At 45.7% G+C, this 18,812-nt stretch overlaps 1 protein-coding gene and 1 long non-coding RNA gene across 2 annotated transcripts in view; both read left to right on the top strand.

Moving 5' to 3' along the window:
- Window positions 1–18,812, top strand: part of LOC121003537 (zinc finger protein OZF-like) — a 1,338,071-nt gene that overhangs the window by 226,832 nt on the left and 1,092,427 nt on the right. The window lies entirely within an intron of this gene.
- On the top strand, window positions 8,259–11,465 carry LOC121003577. Its single transcript, XR_005779518.1, has 4 exons — window positions 8,259–8,360; window positions 8,443–8,568; window positions 11,201–11,350; window positions 11,431–11,465. It is a non-coding gene; the product is annotated as an uncharacterized LOC121003577 (long non-coding RNA).

Raw genomic sequence — 18,812 nt, 5'->3', positions numbered from 1 at the left:
CCCCAGGATTACACTGTTGGGGCTCCTATCGGAGAAGGAGGGGAGAGGGGACCCTGTGGCCACTGCCACCAATGATTAAAACTGGGGGGGCTTGGATGGGAGGGGGGGGCGCACTGCGCCACCAATGTTTTTAATGTGGGGGTGGGGGGCGCACTGCGCCACCAATGATTAATACTGGGGGGCTTGGGGGGGGCACACTGCGCCACCAATGAACATAAATCTCTCATTCATTCATATACAGGAGGCGGGAGCTGGCTGCAGAATCACATAGATGGCTCCCCGACCTCCTATGAGCGGTAGCTGCGATCCGCGGCACCTGAGGGGTTAACCACCGCGGATCGCAGCTACCGCTCATAGAGGTCGGGAGTCGGCTATGTGATTCTGCAGCCAGCTCCCGCCTCCTGTTGAATTTCAATGAATGAGTCAACATCATTGGTGGCGCAGTGGCCAAAGCCTCTCCCCTCCTCTTCTCATCTGTCTCTTCATTGGCGGCAGCGGCAGCAGCAGCACAGGGGGAGGGAGACACTGCTTCCTTCTCCCCTGTGCTGCTGAGGGAACACGGAGGGCGCTGTCAGCAGCGCGATCTGTGTTCCCCATACGCTATCGGAATATCGGCAAAATAGATGCCGATACCGATAACGGTCAAAATCCTGAATATCGGCCGATAATATCGGTAAAACCGATAATCGGTCGATCCTTAGTAGTGTGTGCAAACCTGGTTAATAACTACAGGAAACGTTTGACCTCTGTAATTGCAAACAAAGGCTTCTGTACCAAATATTAACACTGATTTTCTCCGGTGTTCAAATACTTATGATCAGCAGTGCAAGACAAATGCATTCTTAAAAAATCATACAATGTGATATCCTGAATTTTATTTTTATTTTTTGTCTCTCAGAGTAGGACCTGCACCTATGTTAATGTGAATTTCGGACCCCTCCCATGATTTCTAAGTGGGAGAACTTGCAAAATCACAGGGTATTAAATACTTCTGTCCATCACTGTAGCTGCGGTATCGCAGCAGAACCGCACACAACTGCTGCACAATACAAATGCACTATAATATACTTTCTATGTTTAGAAAGTAATTATAAGTATATCACACCCCTCAGCATATCACACTTATCGATAGCACACCAATGCCAGTCCTTAAAAGTACTTTTGTGGCCCTATTAGCTAGCGTTTGGTGTCCCTAACAGTCTGTCCCTGCTCGACAAAGCAAACTCTCCCTACACTGGCAAAACACAGAATGTAAAATGGCTGCCAGATCGGGTTCTGTTATATGGTGGGGGTATGTCTATCTGCTGAAACATCTCAATTGGCTGTCCTGTCCGACCTGATGTGTGTGTCATGTGTCAAAGTTGGGCGCAATGCAAAAGAATATGGCGCCGGCGGACATCGCCATATAGAATGTGTCGGCAGATAAGAACCATTTGGCCCATCTCGTCTGCCCAATATACTAAATACTATGGATAGCCCCTGGCCCTATCTTATATGAAGGATGGCCTTATGCCTATCCCATGCATGCTTAAACCTCCTCCACTGTATTTGCAGCTGCGACTTCTGCAGGAAGGCTATTTCCATGCATCCACTACTCTCTCAGTAAAGTAATACTTCCTGATATTACTTTTAAACCTTTGCCCCTTAATTTAAAACTATGTCCTCTTGTAGCAGTAGTTTTTCTTCTTTTAAATATTCTCTCATCTTTTACCTTGTTGATTCCCTTTATGTACTTTAAAAGTTTCTATCATATCCCTCTGTCTCGTCTTTTTCAAGCTATACATGTTAAGGTCCTTTAATCTTTCTGGTAAGTTTTATCCTGCAATCCATGTACCAGTTTAGTAGCTCTTCTCTGAGCTCTCTCCAAAGTATCAATATCCTTCTGGAGATTTGGTCTCCAGTACTGAGCACAATACTCCAAATCAGGTCTCACTAGTGCTCTGTAGAGCGCATGAGCACCCTCCCTCTTTTCTACTGTAATTCCTCTTGCTATACACCAAGCATTCTGCTAGCATTTCCTGCTGCTCTATGACAAGGTCTGCCTACCATTAAGTCTTCAGAAATAATGATCCCTAAATCCCTTTCCTCAGATACTGAGGTTAGGACTGTAGCACTGATTTTATATCTTGCTCTTGGGTTTACATCCCAGGTGCATTATCTTGCACTTATCAACATTAAAATTTTAGTTGCCAGATTTTTGACCATTCCTCTAGTTTTCCTAAGTCCGTTTCATTTGGTGTATTCCTCCAGGAACCATCAACCCTGTTACAAATCTTTGTGTCATCAGCAAAAAGACACACCATTACCATTGAGGCCTTCTGCAATTTCGCTGATAAAGATATTAAACAATATGGGTCCCCAGAATAGATCCCTGAGGTACCCCACTGGTAACAAGACCTTGGTCTGAATATACGCCATTGACTACAACCACAGTTGCCTGTCCCTCAGCCACTGCCTAATCCATTAAACAATATGGGAGTTCCAAGCCCAATGACCTGCACTTTATTGATAAGCCTTCTATGTGGGACAGTATCAAAAGCCTTACTAAAGTCTAGATAAGCAATGTCTACTGCACCTCCTCCATCTATTATTTTAGTCACCCAATCAAAAAATTCAAATAAGATTAGTTTGACATGATCTCCTGAAGTAAACCCATGCTGTTTTTATCTTTCAATCCATGGGATTTTAGATGGTCCACAATCCTCTCCTTAAGTATGGTTTCTATTAATTTCCCCACTATTGATGTCAGGCTTACTGGCCTATAGTTGCCGATTCCCTCCCTACTACCTTTCTTGTGAATGGGCACAACATTGCTAATTTCCAAATCTTCTGGGACGACTCCTGTTGCCCAGTGATTGGATAAATAAATCTGTTAATGGTTTTGCTAGTTCACTGATGAGCTCTTTTAATAGCTTTGGGTGTATCCCATCAGGCCCCTGTGACTTATTTGTATTAATTTTAGACAGTTGACTTAGAACCTCTTCCTCTGTAAAGACACATGCGTCAAAAGATTCATTAGTCTTCTTTCCCAACTGAGGTCCTTCTCAGGCTTTTCCAAGGCTGCTATTTCAAGTGCTGCTTGTTATAAGTGCATTGGAGATATTCAGGAGATACTCAGGAGGTAATCTGGAGGTGGATACAATCTAAACAAGTAAGATTTGTTTGTTTAAAATCTTTCCCCCTCTTTACGATGGCAGATCTGGTTCTGTGCAGGAATTGTTGTGCTTTTATTTCAGGTTCCACTCTTCAAAGGTTTGGATACTGTCTGCTCTGTAGACAGCCTCTCCATAATGCATCAGGAAATTACCTTTTTGAAATATGAGATTTTTAAATTAACCACCTAAACAAACTCAGGCTGAGGAACATTGCAATTCCACTGCCACAGAGGCCCCCTAGAAATGGAAGATGGGTTACTGTAGGTTCAGGTAGACTGAGAGTTGTGGATAGAAGACATGTCCCACCAGTCTGTGGCTTTCCATAATTCATTTGCAGCACTTTCAGACTGCAAGAGCAACATAGAGTATGGCTCAAGCACAGTGGGTGAGGAACAATCATCTCCCATGCCTAAAGTATGCAAGACTGCAGCCAAAGACAAAAAGGAGAAGGTGAGGATTGATAGTAAGCAGCTGTTGGTGGGCGATTCCATCATAAGAGGTGTGAAGTTTGAGGAGAATGGTGTTGTGAGATGTCTCCCTGGAGCTACCGCTAGCAGGGATAGACGACGGATCCTAAATATTGTTAGGCGAATCGCCAACGCGCAAAGTTTGCCGCGAAACGACCGCTGGGCGAACCGCAAGGCATCACTACAGGGAGTGCAGAATTATTAGGCAAGTTGTATTTTTGAGGATTAATTTTATTATTGAACAACAACCATGTTCTCAATGAACCCAAAAACTCATTAATATCAAAGCTGAATATTTTTGGAAGTAGTTTTTAGTTTGTTTTTAGTTTTAGCTATTTTAGGGGGATATCTGTGTGTGCAGGTGACTATTACTGTGCATAATTATTAGGCAAACTTAACAAAAAACAAATATATACCATTTCAATTATTTATTTTTACCAGTGAAACCAATATAACATCTCAACATTCACAAATATACATTTCTGACATTCAAAAACAAAACAAAAACAAATCAGTGACCAATATAGCCACCTTTCTTTGCAAGGAACACTCAAAAGCCTGCCATCCCATGGATTCTGTCAGTGTTTTGATCTGTTCACCATCAACATTGCGTGCAGCAGCAACCACCAGCCTCCCAGACACGTTCAGAGAGGTGTACTGTTTCCCTCCTTGTAAATCTCACATTTGATGATGGACCACAGGTTCTCAATGGGGTTCAGATCAGGTGAACAAGGAGGCCATGTCATTAGATTTTCTTCTTTTATACCCTTTCTTGCCAGCCACGCTGTGGAGTACTTGGACGCGTGTGATGGAGCATTGTCCTGCATTAAATTCATGTTTTTCTTGAAGGATGCAGACTTTATCCTGTACCACTGCTTGAAGAAGGTGTCTTCCAGAAACTGGCAGTAGGACTGGGAGTTGAGCTTGACTCCATCCTCAACCCGAAAAGGCCCCACAAGCTCATCTTTGATGATACCAGCCCAAACCAGTACTCCACCCTCCACTTTGCTGGCGTCTGAGTCGGACTGGAGCTCTCTGCCCTTTACCAATCCAGCCACGGGCCCATCCATCTGGCCCATCAAGACTCACTCTCATTTCATCAGTCCATAAAACCTTAGAAAAATCAGTCTTGAGATATTTCTTGGCCAGTCTTGACGTTTCGGCTTGTGTGTCTTGTTGAGTGGTGGGTCGTCTTTCAGCCTTTCTTACCTTGGCCATGTCTCTGAGTATTGCCACACCTTGTGCTTTTGGGCACTCCAGTGATGTTGCAGCTCTGAAATATGGCCAAACTGGTGGCAAGTGGCATCTTGGCAGCTGCACGCTTGACTTTTCTCAGTTCATGGGCAGTTATTTTGCGCCTTGGTTTTTCCACACGCTTCTTGCGACCATGTTGACTATTTTGAATGAAACGCTTGATTGTTCGATGATCACGCTTCAGAAGCTTTGCAATTTTAAGAGTGCTGCATCCCTCTGCAAGATATCTCACTATTTTTGACTTTTCTGAGCCTGTCAAGTCCTTCTTTTGACCCATTTTGCCAAAGGAAAGGAATGCCTAATAATTATGCACATCTGATATATGGTGTTGATGTCATTAGACCACACCCCTTCTCATTACAGAGATGCACATCACCTAATATACTTAATTGGTAGTAGGCTTTCGAGCCTATACAGCTTGGAGTAAGACAACATGCATAAAGAGGATGATGTGGTCAAAATACTCATTTGCCTAATAATTCTGCACACAGTGTAGAAACAGCATTAAAAACAAAAAAAAAAGTTTTTAAACGAATCGACTGCGGATCTACGATCTGAAGGTCGATTTTCTCATGCCCCTAGTTGCAGCTGCAGTTATTTCTGAGCGATCCTTAGAGACTTGTTCAGACTAGAACTGTATTTGACGCTGTTTGCTGCGCGAGGTGCACATTGTATGCTTGTAGCTGAAGGACACTGAGATCAGTGACGCGCCATAACCACGAAGGTGCAGAGCGGTTCCTTATACAGTGCCTAGTGCAACGCAGTGGTGGTGGAGGGTAAGTCCATAAATACTTACTGTACTTTCACACAATTGTGTAAATAACAAATGTATTTATCATTTCATTTTTTTAAAGTCTGCCTTCAGACTATCATGGACACTAGGTTCTCACTTCCACCTAAGTTGCCATTTACGGCCTGTTGTCAGACAAGATCCGTCCCCAGTACTTACAAGTAGAGATGTCCGAACTATTCGCCGGCGACCTTAGCTTGTACCGCGTTCGCCGCGGTGGGCGAACTTATGCGATGTCGGTCCGCCCCCTATACATCATCATTGAGCAAACTTTGACCCTGTACCTCACAGTCAGCAGAAACATTCCAGCCAATCAGCATACACCTCCTCCCAGACCTCCTCCCACATCCTATCAAAAAGGCAAGGACAGCATCCATCATAGATTCATTCTGAAGCTGCGCAGTGTCACAAATTTGACTAAGTTGTAATCGCAATGCGAATTAATACTCAGGTTATATTAATCGCATGCGAATTCAACTTCAGAGCTGCGGTTCCTAATGGTTGTCTTGCTAGAATCATAACGAAGGCTTGAAGAGTATAGTGCTATATACGTTCTATTCGGTCAATTCTAGGCAACTGCAACCATTAGGAACTCAGATCTAAGTTGTAATCGCCAACTGCGATTTAATACAGGTTATATTAATCGCATTGCGAATTCAACTTACCACACTCTGCGTCAACTACGTAATTTTCCATGGGAGTTTTGCCATGGATCCCCCCTCCGGCATGCCACAGTCCAGGTGGTTAGTCCCCTTGAAACAACTTTTCCATCACTATTGTGGCAGAAAGATTCACCTGTGGGGTTTTAAAATTTGCCTGCCTATTGAATGTTCGCGAACATTTGCGGAAATTCGCGTTCGCCATTCGTGAACGGAAAATTTTATGTTCGCGACATCTCTACTCACAAGACCGCAAACAGGGAATGGGGGCGTGTCAGAGCTAGCTGAGAACCTGCTTCTATTCTTTTGAAGATTGTAGGAGACCCCTATCTTTCTATAATTGTGATTTTTCTCCTCATTTTTTTCTGTGAGCTCCGAAGCTGAAAACAAACATAGTGTGAAGTAAGGAAAAGTACAGTGATGGCAGGTTTTACAGACTTGAAACGCCCCCTGCTTCTGAGTGAATTGCATCTAGGTGTGCAGCTGAAACGGGAAGCCCCAAAAAGACCTGTTCCTGCACAGTTATGATTGTACAAAGAAGCACAGCGATTATACAAACTTTTCTATAACTCGGGTACATTTTACAGGTGTTGTCCCATTAAAAATATTCTACATTTTTCAAACCAGAACCTGGATCTGAATACTTTCATATTGGCATGTAATAAAAAATTTACAGTATCTGTATAAGCGCCACCTGCTGTTTAAGATTGTTGGGACGGCCAGCGTCCTTCACTTACTGCGCCTGCGCTGAATACTGAACGGGACAGCGCAGGCGCGAGATTTCCACAGGAGACAGGGCCGGCAAGCGGAGACCAACGCTGCCTGGCCCTGTCAATCAAGGGTAGCAGGGCGTGGCCAGAGGTGGAAGAACGGAGCCTCTAGGAGCAGGAGCAACGCCCCCCCCCTGCTCTTAGAGGCTCCTTTGCATATTATAAAAGTTATTTTTTCTCAATAATGGTGGCACGCAGTGAGATGGCACTAATATAGTTATGTTCAGCTGACATTAGTACATCACTAATGTCAGCCAGGTTAATAACCATTTTCCTGCTGACAGAAACCCTTTAAAGATAAATCTATTAAACTGCAACATCTGTGTGGCTGTGAGGAGCTCTAAAAAAACTAATTTGCCAACCCAACGTCTGTCTAGATAACAATAATAATCTTTATGTACCGCCAACATATTCCTCAGCGTTTTACATAGGACCTGTAGAATCCTCCACTGCTCCAGCACTGAGGTTCCTGTGGTCTCCTTCAGTCTGTTTACATCACTGCAACGACAACATTGGTCGGAGCTCCTATGGCAGTATGTATATCACCTGACCATTGAGGTCTATGATGGTCTATAGCGGTCTCATGCTGTTCATACTGACATCACTAATGACGTCTTCTATTGGCTATAGGGTCATGTGAAGATGTGACATACCATGAAACTGCCTTGACCTCACACATGTTTCGATCCATATAAAAAGAGAGAACACAACATCTATACTTTATTATCTCCTCCCATGTCTCCTCTTATCTCCAGTTATTGTATTTTACTTGGGATTTTCCATTGTCTAATCTTCTTTCCATTCAGATTCCTACAATATAGGATCCGCTCAGTGGATATCTTCTATATAAGATCCTTCTCTTGATTGACCCTTCAAGGATGGACAGGGACAAGATGGCGGAGAGTATAATAAATCTCACCCTAGAGATCCTCTTCCGGCTTACTGGAGAGGTGAGAGATTCTGATGATGTCACATTACATCATCTTATCTATGTTACTAACAGATGAACATGACTGGAGAAGTGAGGGGCCTAGGACATGTATGGAGTGATATTTATTACTGTGTCTCTCCATAAACCAGGACTAACACTGATAGTGAAAAAGACCTCTAGTGCGCGCTGTCATGCCCCTGTGTCTGAAGGACGGGGAAGAGACCCTGAGGCCCAATCACGGGGCCTCCATCTCACCCCACTGATCCATGAGGAAATCAATAGAGAGAAGATCCTAGAACTCACCAACAAGATGATTGAGCTGCTGACTGGAGAGGTGACACTGCTGGGATTGCTGGAACATTATATAAGAACGCTATGAAGGGATCTAGGTGATGACTGTATCATTGTGTTGTCAGGTTCCTATAAGGTGTCAGGATGTCACCGGTCTATTTTCTCCGATGAGGAGTGGGAGTATGTAAAAGGACACAAAGATCTGTACAAAGACATCATGATGGTGGATCACCGGCCTCTCATATCACCAGGTAATAGACATGTGTTTCCCCATTCACTGCTGCAGTCCTGGGCTTGCAGGCATTGTCTGTCCAGGGATCCGCTCCGCAGTTTCCTTCCAGCCCTGAGCACAGCATGCTTACAGCTTGTTGTCTGTAGCCCTTCATTTAAGGCCGGCGCTTGTCAATTTCCTGTGATTTATGGGTTAGCTCATAATACCTTGCTGACCAATCCTAGCCCTCCCGCACATATATAAGTGGTTCAGCCCCCTTCCCAGGTGCCTGAGCGTCAAGTTCCTTGTGTCCTGCAAAGGTTGCTGATATCTCTGCTCGTCTTCCTGTGTATCTGATCCGTGCTTGTGTTTCTGGACTCCGCTACCTGTTTGATCCCTGCCTGCTTGCCTTTATTCTCCTGTTGCTAATCCCGATTGCCTGACCTGTACCTGTGCTGCCTGCCCTGATCTATTGCTTGTTTGACTTCGCCTCTGCCTCATCTTTTGGTCCTGCACTGTTGCTCATGGTTACGTCTTGGCCTGCTGACTACGTCTCGACTTCTGGTACCTTAATCAGTTACCTCTTGGTCCGTCTGGACCAGCTGCCTCGTGTGAAAATCCTTCTCAAGAGGTCGCGACTTGATGTTCCTCTCGGGAAAGTCTATCCTTGCCATTAGGGGTACTGTAAAGAAAAAGGGGCTCACTTAGAGGAGGTAGGACACGTGGCACAGTGGGTTCACACCCGCTGGTTCATGACAAGGTATAGGGGAAAGATCTGCACCTGTTCTGTGTTTAGAACCTCACCTGGTTTTGGCTCAAAATCTCTGCTGGAAATCACTGACCGAACACTGACGTGTGAATGAGGCCTTATTCAGAGACAAGAGCAGCAAGACAGCATTGAAGTCAATGTAAAATTTAGGCAGATTATGGCATAAGACGTAAATGGAAGTGAATTACAGCTGTGGTAAAAGGCAGCGCTTTGTTATAAGTCCTGGACACCGTCCTTTATACCTCAGAGAACAAAGGAATAATTAATATTTTAATTCCAGTTTTCCGCAGTGTGTCGCTGTACGTAGACTTTAATGTTTTACACACAGATTCCATCATTCCATCATCATTTCTATGTAACCATAGATCTACACAAGTTACACCGACAACAACTCCTAATTGGATAAAATTTCCTTATCACAATCTCTTCTTGCATAAATAATTTGTTCCTGGGGCCTTCCATTAATCCTCTCCAATTCAAGTACCAATCTCCATTTTTCTTTCCAAAGAGCCCCATGGTCCATAAAGCCAAGATAGGCTCTTTGATTTATCACCGGTCCAACACCAAGGATCGATCATGATCATAAACATGCAAATGGTTAGTTTTACATAGAACATAGAAACATAGTTTTAATAGACAAATACATTTATCTTGGCCAAGGCTTCAACTTCTAGTGCAAATATTATCTGCTTTCTAAAGGTAACCATTCCATCATAACATTTTACTTAAAGGCCTCTTTTTTTCTCAGCAAAAATACATCAGTATTCACTTCAAAATGGTGATTAACTCTTTAGCTAAGCTCCTTTTTGAGGTGTAAACACAAGGGGGGTCCTTTACTATTCTGAAATAAGCCTAAATTAGGCTTATTTCAAGGGGCAGATGTCGGTGCAATGGTTAGTAGCACCGCTATCTGCAACTTCGCCCTGCTCACGCCAGGTCTACAATTGTTTGTGTGGCGTGGACGGCGAAAGGGACGGGCCTGTGCCTCTTCATAACTTCGCCGGAACCCCCGCCAGCTTAGGACTTTAAGGCTGAGTTCACACGGGCGTTGCGGGAAAAGGTGCGGGTGCATTGCGGGAACATGCACTATTTTTCCGCGCGAGTGCAAAACATTGTAATGCGTTTTGCACTCGCGTGAGAAAAATCGCGCATGTTTGGTACCCAAACCCGAACTTCTTCACAGAAGTTCGGGCTTGGGATCGGTGTTCTGTAGATTGTATTATTTTCCCTTATAACATGGTTATAAGGGAAAATAATAGCATTCTGAATACAGAATGCATAGTAAAATAGCGCTGGAGGGGTTAAAAAAATATATAAAATAATTGAACTCACCTTAATCCACTTGCTCGCGCAGCCGGCATCTCTTCTGTCTTCAGTGGATTAAGGGGAGTTAAATTAATATTTTATTTTTTTAACCCCTCCAGCGCTATTTTACTATGCATTCTGTATTCAGAATGCTATGATTTTCCCTTATAACCATGTTATAAGGGAAAATAATAATGATCGGGTCTCCATCCCGATCATCTCCGTGCGTGAAAATCGCACCGCATCCGCGCTTGCTTGCGGATGCTTGCGATTTTCACGCAGCTTCATTAACTTCTATGGGGCCTGCGTTGCGTGGAAAACGCAGAATATAGAGCATGATGCGATTTTCACGCAACGCATAAGTGATGGTGAAAATGACAGCTCATGTGCACAGCCCCATAGAAATGAATGGGTCCAGATTCAGTTCGGGTGCAATGCGTTCACCTCCCGCATTGCACCCGCGCGGAAATCTCGCCTATGTGAACTCAGCCCAAGACCTGCATTTAAAACGCCAATCTTAATAAATGTGCCCCAAGATGTATACCTAAGACAAGATGGCTGACCATCCAATCTAATCCTGATTCTGAAACACCTACAGTTATGGAAGAGAGAACAACACCCGAGAGATGTCCCAGTCCACATCTTCCACAGGATAATTCAGAAGAACATCACTGTGTCCCACAGGATGATCAGGTAGATGGATATAAGGATATCATGATGGAGGATCACCGGCCCCTCATACCACCAGGTAGTAGACACGACTAAATGCACACCTCTCATTATCTGTATGTAAGGAATGAATTCAGTCACTGGATGTGTTTCCTACAGTTAAGGAAGAGATAAGAACATCGGAGAGATGTCCCAGTCCACTTCTTTTACAGGATGGTTCAGAAGAACATCACAATGTCCCACAGGATGATCAGGTAGATAGAGATAAAGGTCTCATGAAATGTTCCCTCTGATCTGTAGTAGACTGTGAAGATCTTGTGTTCAGTCTTGTTTTATCCTTCAGTATTACATGATTTATCCTTGTATTAATGAGAAAGATGGAGATGGCAGGATTACAGCTGACCATAGACTGTGACGGTCACGTACACTACACACAGGGGGGAGGATAGTGACCACTGCGCTCCACCCTCACCCCTGGCCCTGCCTCGCAAGTCCTAATGACAGGGGACAACTAGACGGCAGTCCCTAACTTAGGATACGTGCTGGGAAGACAGACAAGACAAATAACGGAACGTGAACGGACCGGGTAAATACCTAGAGAGCTACGCAGTACTAAAGAATGAGCAGAGACTAGTCAGGAAAAGCTGAGGTCAAATACCAGGAAAGAAACGAAGTACAACAGGAGTCTGCAAAGAATCATCAGGTGGAAGCCGGGGTCAGGATACCAGGAGAGATGCGCAGTACAGGAGGAGCAGGCAAAGGATCGTCAGGGAACAGGATCAGGTAAGTATTCAGTAGTCCAACAAATAGCAAGGAACCTAGAATGAACAGGCAACCTGTGGCCAGCAGGCTGCCTGTATTTATAGTGGGGTCTGAGGGCCATGTGACATGACCGACAGACAGACAAGTCGAGCACCAAGTGATCAGCTCGGCGCTCAAGGCAGACCTAGGAGCAGGGAGCCTCCCAGCTAGCAAAGCCGCTCTGGGAACGAGGCCAAACACAGATCCTCGCTCCCGAAGATAAGCAGCAGGTCTGCGGCTGATGGGAGACTGAGTGCGCCTTAGGGCGCCCCGTGACATAGACGATACATGTTGTCTGGATCTTCTCACTATTTTCTCCCTGTAGAGACTTTTAGATGGCCTTCTCTGTCAACTTCTGCAGATCTTTTGTGGTTGTACAAAGGCCGGGACCATGCAGTACTGCAAATGGTCAACCAAAGTTGTTCTCGGATTGTCAGCTTGAACAACATCGGCAGATAAATTCATCATTATCTTCAAAGGCATTGTAGTCTAGGGTGCAGTCTCCTGGGTGTCTCCTTGATATAAGAATGGCAGTACCAAGATCATACCAAGCACATGTAGATGCAAGTCGTCTTCTTACTTGCATGGAGGTATATATAATATCCAGGGGCGTAGCTCAAGGCTCATGTGCCCTAGTGCAAGAGTTCAGCTTGGGACCCTTCCCTCAGTGCTTTGTGGCCAGGGGCAGGAAGCACAAAGGCCTTCGTGCTGCCTGAGGCGAACATTGAAATTGCATCCTCCTGCCCCATGCCAAATTCTTTGACCTATACACCTTCCCTCCCGCCAGAGATGTAACTTGACCTGCATGAACTTTTGTATAGTACCGGTGTCTTCTTTATGTGGCAGAAGGTCTTTGGGTCCCCCTCAGGGCTCCTAGGCCCAGTAGCGACAGCAGCCCTTACAGCAGGGGTGGGGAACCTTTTATTGCTCGGCTGAGGGGGCCATTTGGGATATTTGTAACAATCGTCGGGGGGCCAAACAAAATTCTCACTATATTCTCAACTATATTTGTAAGAGCTATTTTTTGCAGCACAAAATGGCGCCTGCGCTATATATTACAAATATTACCAGGTGCCATTTGACCACATATAGCAGTAAAATTTTTAGTTGAGATTGTTATATATTTAGGTTCTTATTTGGCATTAATGGCAGCCAAAACCCATAGGGGTCCAAAGAAGGGTTCACCAAGCTTTCGTTCTCCCTGCCACTGTCCCTGCCTCTTTCTTCGCAAATGTCCCTTTCTCAGCCTCAGATCTGCCCCCCAACTCCATCAGCCTCAAATCACCCTCCTATCGGACACCCCAGCCTATATCAGCCTCAGATAAGACCCTCCCCAGCCTTAGATCAGACCTACCAACCTCAGATCAGACCCTTCCGATCCTCTGATCAGAACCTCATCAGACCCCCAGCCTCAGATCAGACTCCCAATAGGGCCCCCAGCCTCAGTGCACAGCGTCAGGTCATAGTGCACATCTACATGCACTACGTCCTGACACTGTACGTGTCAGAACACAGCGTGGGGCCGGAAGAAGACCAGGGAAGTTGAGTACAGCTAGCAATGCGCTGTTCTCACCTTCCTGTGCCTCCCGCATGCTAATGACTGCCCCCATTATGGAAGCGGTCATTAGCATTTTTTCACAATATGTTCTGTCCATGGGTCGGGAGCCACATGAAATGGTCCCGCGGGCTGCATACGGCCCGCGGGCAAGAGGTTCCCCACCCCTGCCTTACAGCTACATCCCTGATAATATTGGAAGTTGATTATTGGAAAAGCTATATAGGATTATTTTTAGAGATGGGACGACGAATCCATCGAATCCACAAATCCCTCGAATCTTGTTGGATTTGAGGGATTTGTGGACTCGAATCCCGACCTCATTTACTAAATTCAAATCCGACGAATCCATGACAGCGGGGACCGGTGCAGTCCCTGTATTCTAATGCATCAGCCCTGCTCACTGTAGTATAATCTTTTGATCTAACCTGCATTGTTCAGATGTAATGTAAGTAATACAGATGGATTATTATAACATTAAGTTCCGTAGCAGGGAGGAGGCAGGACGGGCGGGCGGCACGTCACTCACTATGTCACGTGCCTTCGCCACCCACTTTATGAATGAAGCAGGTGGCACGGGAGCGTGACGTAGCGAGTGATGTGCCGCCGCCCAGTCCTCCCGGCTGCTCCTCCCTCCTCTCTGCTACGAACTTAATGTTGTAATGTAAGTAATACAGATGATTATTATATCTTAACAATGCAGGTTAGATCATAAGATTATACTACAGGAGCGGGGCCGTGCATTTGAATACAGGGACTGCATCCGGTCCCCGCCGACTTTCCTATCCAGATGTCCGCCCCCCCCCAGCCCCTGTATTGGGGGTCATTCACACTGCAGGGACACTGTTATGGGGGGATCTGTGGGTTGGCACATAGCAAAAGAATGTTATATATTGTGTCAACCACAGATTCCCCCCCCCCCCATAAAAAGTGCCACCCAGAGATCCCCCCCATAACAGTGCCATCCAGAGACCCCCCCATAACAGTGCCATCCAGAGACCTCCCTCCATAACAGTCCATCCAGAGACCCCCCCCCCCATAACAGTGCCATCCAGAGACCCCCCCATAACAGTGCCATCCAGAGATCCCCCATAACAGTGTCATTCAGAGATCCCCCATAACAGTGCCATCCAGAGATCCCCATAACAGTGCCATCCAGAGATCCCCCATAACAGTGCCATTCAGAGATCCCCCATAACAGTGCCATTCAGAGATCCCCCATAAACGGTGCCATCCAGAGATCCCCCATAACGGTGCCATCCAGAGATCCCCCATAACGTGCCATCCAGAGAACCCCCATAACGGTGCCATCCTAGAGATCCCCCATAACGTGCCATCCAAGATCCCCCATAACGGTGCCATCCAGAGACCCCCCCATAACAGTGCCATCCAGAGATCCCCCATAACAGTGCCATCCAGAGATCCCCCATAACAGTGCCATCCAGAGATCCCCCATAACAGTGCCATCCAGAGATCCCCATAACGGTGCCATCCAGAGATCCCCCATATCGGTGCCATCCAGAGATCCCCCATAACGTGCCATCCAGAGATCCCCATAACGGTGCCATCCAGAGATCCCCATAGACGGTGCCATCCAGAGATCCCCCATAACGGTGCCATCCAGAGATCCCGCCATAACGGTGCCATCCAGAGATCCCCCATAACGTGCATCCAGAGATCCCCCATAAAGGTGCCATCCAGAGATCCCCCATAACGGTGCCATCCAGAGACCCCCCCCCATAACAGTGCCATCCAGAGACCCCCCCCCCATAACGGTGCCACCCACAGATCCCCCATAACGGTGCCACCCACAGATCCCCCATAACGGTGCCACCCACAGATTCCCCCATAACTGTGCCACCCACAGATCCCCCATAACGGTGCCACCCACAGATCCCGAAATTACATGTGAACTGGGTATCTTAAAACATAGCTTTTAATAAATCATGTAAAATAGGTATAGCACCACTTGGTGGGAGACAACAAATATACATACAACTCCACTATTATAAATCACATAGAGGTGAAATAAATGGGGTGGATCTTACCACGTCTTGTGGGGAGAATCCACATCCAGTGGAGAAAGGTCCTTGTGATGGATTACAGAATGACACTGGTGACCACGGTGCTTGTGTCTGGCAGCATAGATTAATCTCCTAGTTATCCCTGTAGTAGGTTCCCTACCTAAAATAGGGCTAGGGGCTAATCTTATCACCTGCCTAACAGACACAGAGCACCCGCCCCGACAGGGGCGACCCCATACGGAACCTTTCCCTCTGTATGGGCCTAGTACTACACTTTACCCTGTTATCAAGCCCTACATGCCATGTTTCATTCTTAATAATCAGAAATCATCAGGGGACTTCACAGGATATTCAGGGTTAACTGAAAAGAAAATTACAGAAATACACAGAATGTTGGTCACTTATAGTCCTGAGTGTCAGATGTTAAAATAGCAGAAAACTCTGATTGGTTACTTACTAAAATCGAAGGTAGTTTACCGCCAAGTTCTTTAATTGGATAGTAGGTAGGTCGTATCCATGCTGGGTTAAGGGAAGTGTCCCATAATCAGCCTGTGTCTCACCTCAAGTAGTGGTAATTTGGGAGAGCAACTAGTGCTAGTTACTCCCCCTCTATATACCCCAGGGCCGTTGGTTACACCCCCTAATCACCTGCCTCACCTGTCCATCGTGGCGCGAGTGCCTGTCTTTTGCCTGTGGAACGCACCCCGCCCCGCGTGCGTTCCACCAGATCGAAGTAGGGATCATGTGGTTCGGGCTTACCGTAAGTGAGGTAGGGACCTGCGTCTAAGCGTCGCCCGCTGCTTAGCAACGCCACGGCACATTACACACAGGACAATGCGTGCTGCAAATGATGTCTTGCCAGCTGTTAAATGAATGCTGAGTCGCTTAAATGGATTTCATATGACAGGATAACCAAATACATTTAGAAACACCGGTCAGTTAGCACAACCAGAAGAAGATGCAAAGAGGCTTATCATTCAATGCATACAAAGGGGCGTGTCTTCGAAATTGCTGTGGGGAGGGGACGTCATAGATGAACAAGTCACCACTTACCCACCTCAGCGGTTCAATCTCAGGAGCGGGCCTTATGTAGCGGGATGGCTGTCACTACCGCTGTTAGTATAGAGCGGCTACAATTCTGTTGCTCATATGATCTCTGTAGGGTTGATGAATGTACAAAGAGGAATACCATTCAATGTATACGAGGGGGCATGTTTTATTGGGGTACATCTATGGGGGGAAGTGTCATAGGTGGGAGGGTCCGCCACTTGCATGTGGCTTAACCCCAGCTGCTCGTTCAATCCTAAGGGAGGGCCTTGTAGACCAGGATGGCTATCACAGCCCCTATTTATATGAAGCAACTATAGTTCTGTTGCTCGTTTAATCCTGTTGGGTGGACGGTCCTGAGATAAAAAATCCTTTTCGCCTCACACTGGAGGATCCTCCTATCAAGGTCCCTCCGTCTCACCCCCGGCTTGATCCTCTCAATGCCCATGAACGAAAGACACTCTACCCTCCCTCCATGGTAGTTTCTAAATTTTGGCTTAGACTGTCCCACACCCGAGACAATAGGGCGCCCTTTTAACGGGTCACATCCTTGTGTACCTTTGGAAGGCTATAAAATGTGGCTATTTGGGACACTGCGGATAGAGGAAATCAAATTCTTCTTGGTTGATTAATTTAGCAGATTTGGCCTTATCCAAGATACTTTTTAATTTCGTTCTTATATACCGCAGTGGTATTACTAGCCAAGATTTCATAGCAGTCCCGGGAGCCAAAAAGTTCTCACACATCATTTGGTAGTTACTGGTATTCAAGATGACTGTGTTTCCACCTTTGTCCGGTGGTTTATTGGTGATATTTTTGTTATAGGACAATCATCCAGTGCACACAGTTCATCTTGAGTACAATTCGGTGAGGCGGAGTGTAGATAAGTGGTCTCCGAATCTGTACTGACCAATTTTAAAAATACATCCACAGAATTAGTCTCGCCTGTGGGGGGGTATTTTTTTACTCTTGATTTTTTAGAGACGTGAACGGCCCTCACCTAACACAGGTTCATTGGTAGCGGTCAGACTTTGTAGTAGTTTCACATCAGACACCATTTCTATAGAACACCCATCTCTAAGCTTTGTTTTTTCTCAATATTACAAAAATATTTGTACCATCGCAGTTTGCGAGCGAAGAGATTTAGATCTACTGTAGTCTTAAAAGGATTACATTTGGGTGTAGGGACAAAGGAGAGACCCTTCTCAAGGACCCTTATCTCAGTGTTGGTTAGGGGGTGGGACGACAGATTTATTATTTTGGGGCCGGTATTGCTGATGCTACCTGAGGATGTTGTTGCACTCGTTTCTCAGGTGCATCCCTATTATAGGACCCCCCTCGGTAGTTTCTCCTACCTTGACCTCTCCCTCTTGCGTTTTTGCGGTTCCCTGTATGTTGTTCTTTTTCGGATTCAGACAGATGTGTCTCTGTTGATGAAATGTCCTGTATCCCTCTCGGTCACGCCCCCTTCTTTCACTCACTTGTATATACACCTTGTTTTCTCTGAAATCAGCTAGGTCGCGCGTGAATTGTTTATGTTTACGCTCCTTTAGATGGTATTAAAATTTTCTAAGGAAGCCTGAAGCTGTTTCTCCTTTGTCCCAAAATCAGTCTCCTGTGAGAAGGACTGAGTAATACTTATTTGATCTTTCAATTTGGTGTCTATACCTGCCAAAGTCTGCTGTTTCCTGTTCAATCAGCAATTTCATAAAGCGCAAAGAGCTGTTAGTAGCCTCCAATTCCCATTTGGTCATCAAGGAGGCGTTCCTACAGCGGGTTGCGGGGTCAAGGTGATTCTTAGACCCCTAGGCACTGTATTGTGTTCCAGGTAATGTTCAAGACTTTTAAAGAACTCGGCGGTAAACTACCTTCGATTTTAGTAAGTAACCAATCAGAGTTTTCTGCTATTTAACATCTGACACTCAGGACTATAAGTGACCAACATTCTGTGTATTTCTGTAATTTTCTTTTCAGTTAACCCTCAATATCCTGTGAAGTCCCCTGAGGATTTCTGATTATTAAGACTGAAACATGGCATGTAGGGCTTTGATAACAGGGTAAAGTGTAGTACTAGGCCCATACAGAGGGAAAGGTTCCCCCTGTCGGGGCGGGTG

Source organism: Bufo bufo, chromosome 6 (genome assembly GCF_905171765.1).
Source record: "Bufo bufo chromosome 6, aBufBuf1.1, whole genome shotgun sequence".
Classification (NCBI taxonomy): Eukaryota; Metazoa; Chordata; class Amphibia; order Anura; family Bufonidae; genus Bufo; species Bufo bufo.
The sequence above is the reverse complement of the archived record's forward strand: the minus strand, read 5'-3'. Positions and strand labels throughout refer to the sequence as shown.